A 5,309-nucleotide genomic window follows, 5' to 3' on the forward strand; every position below is an offset into this window, starting at 1 on the left:
TTTTCTTGTGAAAATATACAGTCTAGAATACTAGAGCACCTACTAACTGAGAGCCTACAATCCGTCCTACATCATATCGGTATCATCTGCAGATCAGGACTGGAACTCCCGTAATGCAGAGGTTGACACATTTTATTACAGAATATATAACTGGAATGCCATTTACTTAAGAAATGAATTAGTCATGTAAGGAACAGCCGGTCGAAAAAACAGTTTGAACTATATGTTGCAATTTGGGTTGGTTTAAATTTTCTGTCTGACTTTTTTAATACTGTTTAATCTGACTTTCCTCATCACCACCCCCTGTTCTTGTTTCTTACAGCCAGTTAATAAAGATAACTGATTTGGACACTTTGTACATGGTTATCATAATTCTTATTTTTTGGAGGCTTATAAAAGCTGTGTGACAAAGTGATCATTAGTGTGCAGGTGTAGAGCAGGTGCAATAATCCAACAATGCACGGGGAAAATGGTTTCTGTTTTATTTTGTAAATCCAAATGTAAGTCCAAAGTGAGTGCTGTAGTGCTTGTGGTGAAGTACAAGTTATCCATGATACAATGTGCAGTGTTGTCCGGTTTTTGTGCTGGCCTTAAGTGACAGCTCCGAATCATGTTAGCCATCTAATCTTATAACAAACAAACAGTTCTATTAAAGACAAGACCGACAAAACAAACAAAACACGGTACTTTTCTCTGTACAGGTCCTTTCGGTTTAGCGTAACCATCACAAGAAACAGATCACCTCACTACATCCCCTTTATATACTGTCAACCATGACCCCTTGGTTAACGAGTGCATCCACTCCTCCAATCCACGGATGCCACACCATTAATCTTCTGGGTCAATGATTTAGTGTACTATAGCTCAGTTCCCTTTCTAGATGGCTGACTTCTGCTCATCCAGTCCAGGGTACTCTGTTCCCTTTACTCAGCACCCTCACAGGTCTGGAAGGAGATCTAAAATCAAGAATCATTCAATCTCTGTCACAGGCTGTCATAATTAAATGTTAGTGTTTTTTAAAGGTTAGTGTTTTTAACAAGCAATAATCCTCACTTTACCAGTTGGTAATGCCTTATGTCTTACTTAATGACACCAAGCCAAATCTAAAATTAGCACAGCAAATTAATTTTGAAATACATTTCAAACAGAAATTAATGGTTCTCAAAAACAAATACTCTGTTTCCTTATACCGGAGCTCATTTGGTTCACATGCCCATGATTTACAGTTTTAACATGATTTACATTTTTAACACGATTTAAAGTTTTAACACTGTTTTTCCTCAGTTACTCAGGGACTTGCATTGTTAATGGTAAGAAGGTATCCAGACTGAACTGGCTCAGGTTGTCATGGCAGCAACTCTGCATAGACAGGCAACCAGCACTTCATAGCATACTGCTACAAATGCCTGCACAAACAAGCATGTTATCAAATAAATAAGGTTGCAGAACGCTACATTTCAATTAATGGTCAATTTGGAAATTACAAAACAAATCATTTGTATATTTATATTATTATGAAATGGCCTTCTATGCACACTTCTGCAGTAAAGACCAGGTTGTTCACAGTCTTTACGGGCAGTTTCAACTGCAAGCACCAAGCTTCCATCTTCAAAGTCTTTCATCGCTCTGCAGCAGCAAGTGATAGAAAATATGACATGCAAGTGATCATTTTTTACAAATAGTGTTTTAAGAATTTGTTTTGGAACTGTTCAACCATTTTGGATAAACTATGCCAATACTCAGTAAGTTCTTAAATAAAAAAAATAAAAAAACATACACAGAAGTGGCTATTAAAATAACTTTGTACTTAAATGATAATAATACGCTTGTGAAGCATTGCTTTCCTTCTTACAATAGCTCAGTAGTTAAGCAGAGTATCACAGTTTATTAACTTCATGCAGTTTGCAGTGCCTGAACTATCCCATTACATACTAAATATTTACACAACCCCCACCCCAGCAATTAGCTTCTGGTTAATTCTCAAAAAAATGTAGGTACCATAGCAACCCTGCTAGCTTTGCTGGCAGTGCAACTAAAAATTATTCCACATCAACAGACAGGTAACAAGAAACTACCATTAAAGAGGAGAGATCTCAACCAGCAACACCACCACAAAATAAACACATTTTCTTTGGGCATAAAAGGTTGGCTGACTGGTTTCAACTAGGCAACTTACTGATAAAACGTATATCCAAGGCACACTTTCTTTTGGTCAGTGGTTGAAACTGAGGGATAGTGTGCTAAATTGGTACAGTCAGTATGAATTCTAAGTGGAGTTCTCATTGCAAGGGCAAAGCAGTAGAAGACTTAATAATACTGTTTTGTAGTGCCTTTGAAGATGTATTAAAATGTTCAATAAAAAATATGTTTTAGAAACTTGTAAAGACTAGGGAAATACAGTTTAAAACATTGGTTACTAACCTTAACGTGATTGTAGTTAACAAAACATTCCAGAATCTTTCCCCCACCATGCACATCCATTCACTATATAGGCCTCAGTCGCGTAGTTTGAACAGAAAGACTAAGCAAACATGACCCCAAAGACACTGCTGGGGTGACGTGACCTAGGAAGGAAGTAAAGCAATAACAGACTTCTTGGAAGGTAACAAGTGTAAACTGAGAATTTTCTATTGTAGTATGTCACATTTTTAATGAAAATACATGTTTGTTTCATTTATAGCCATTTGAACCTGTGAATAAAAGTGCATCACAGGTAAGATTCATACAATTATTGTTTTAGCGACAAGCACATCTCCTTTTTTTTTCAGAAAGTTAAAAGCTTGGATAATTTATAAAATAATTTTCACCATCATAAAAAGAAAGAAAGCATGAAAATATGAACTTACAAAATTTACATGTTCAGTTTAATTCACTATAAATTTAACATCTATTTTTTTTATTAGCCTTGCAACATTACCGCATCTTCTGATTTTAATGGTGATGAAAAGCTGTTGGTTCTTTGCATGTTTTATTCATTTATTTTAATTTTAATTTGTTTAATTCTTCCTGCTTCGGGACCTTCTTTTTCTCATGTATGAGGCTGTTTTAATCCCAACTTTAATGACCTCACACCTTACAACACAGATTACTGTTTTTCTCTTTTCACTAATCTTGAACTCTTTCCCTTATGGTTAAGTCCAAGATTAGTGGTAATCAGAGTCTGTGAAACCTGTTGTGAGTCTTAGAAATACACCTTTAATCGCTGTAGTAATGGACTGATGATGTCAACGTGCGGAATTAAAATCAGATATAATTCCTTAAAGGTCTTATGTATTGTATTGGTGTGAGAGGTACGTTCTAGAAATTGATTAATGCACTGAAAATGGCTCTGGGTACACCCATGCCTGCAGGAGTATCTACAGACAAACTGAATAGCTACAGCACCTGTATAGTTCTCTTTCCTCAGGATACACTTGGGACAGCTTCCATTTAAGGTAAATAACTAACAGATGCTTCTGGAATATCTTTTGCCTTCAGGTTTCCTGTTAATGTAACTACCAGGACCCTATTATTTGAATTTCTTCTGCCCTGATGTTAATCAATGAAACCCTAGCCATACTAACACATATATTTATATTTGAAACCCTTTTGTGCTTGAAAAGGGATTCAAATTTTTTTAAAAAATATAGCATATTACCATCCCAGAAGTGAACCCTGTTCTACACATTGAAAACCAGGACTGTTTGGAGGCTGAGAAGGTAATACTTGGGAAAATATATCTGCTTAAAATATATTCCATGGCAAGAATGACCATGTTCATATAAATACTCTGCAGAGGAAACTACTGAAAATCCCAGACTGAGTTGTACTACGGGCACAAGGTGGAGCAAGACGTGCTGGGCAGTGTGTTTGTTCTCAGAAGTTTCCTTTAATTAGCTGAAGGTTGTCATGGAAATGCATCGGTAACTGCTGGAGACCTCAAACTAATTCAATTGTTCCCTGCCCCTACAGGAAGGTCATTCCGGAATCCTATAATACCAAGATTCAGGAATCCAAAGCTGTCAGAACAGCTGATTGTAAAACAAGGCAGACAAATACAGTCCACAAGACAGAATTAGCTGTTTAAATGAGTAGTACCCCATTCATTTTTGTACAATAATATTCAGTACTATAATACAGCAGGTTTCACGGACTACAGTACCTACTGTTACACAGGGCTAATCATGGCCTATGAGCGCCATCTTAAAACTGATAAGACAGGGCTCATTAACATTCACTAACCATGGTGGTGTGTGTAGTGCTGAGGTTCTTCCTTGGAACTCTTATCAATGGGGACGCATTACACTTGATAAGGGTTATTGTTGTGTGTTAGTGTCAAGGTATGTGATGCTGGTGAATACAAAATGCCCTCCGCTCCCTAAACACACACATCCCTTTACAGTTTAGTAAAGCATGATAAAATTAGACTTTAAGCATTGCAATTCTTAGTATTATATCTAATACTTTTCTCTTTTCTTCATCCACACTTAAGCATTACCATAATTTACTGTCACAAGGGAATAGCCTATGAAAAGCTCTACTTGTGACCTGAAGTTAAAAATTCCATAGGGGTACCAGTGTGTTACCCTGATAAAACCCAGACAATAATAATAATCGACTATTACCAGCAATGACAACAAAATTGATCTAATCAGTTTTCCTGAAACAGTTGGAAAATGTCACTGATATAGTACCATGATACAGCCCTGCAGTGGATAGTCCCCTTGCTCTACCATTGCCCTCTTAATGCACAATCATTGCTAATGAATATCATTTGAGAAGTGTTCCAGAACATAGCACCCATAAACATACTCTTCTAAAAGTTTTATCACAGTAACTATGCCATTTCCTACTTTTCTGCTGTGCTTTTAGCAGTGCGTACCACAGTAAACATGCATATTCCTTTCAGTAACTGCACCTCTACTGTACTTGTACCATGCTAGGTTTCCTACCTATGCTATACTTTAGAAGGCATATATGTTTTTACAAAATCTTTGCAACTTCTTCTAACCCAGCAGTTTTAAAAATGCAAAATTGTAACTAAAGGGGTATTATCAAGTGTGCTTTTTTCCAGCAATTACCTGTTTTATAGCTTGTCATTAGTGGATTGCTAGATGCATTGCATCTTATCTGTTGTATTACAGGTTAAAGAGATACAAGTGCAGTTAGAGTGGATTGTGAAATAAATGCAAAGTGCTAAAGAGCCTATAAGACAAACTCTCTCTCTGCCTTGGATTTGGAAAGTAGCCAGCAAGATAGCTTGGAGTAAAGAATGTGTTGAGGATTCAAAGTCAGAGGCTGGGCATTAATTATTGAACTGGCTAAGGGCT

Source organism: Polyodon spathula, chromosome 13 (assembly GCF_017654505.1).
Source record: "Polyodon spathula isolate WHYD16114869_AA chromosome 13, ASM1765450v1, whole genome shotgun sequence".
In the NCBI taxonomy this organism is placed as follows: Eukaryota; Metazoa; Chordata; class Actinopteri; order Acipenseriformes; family Polyodontidae; genus Polyodon; species Polyodon spathula.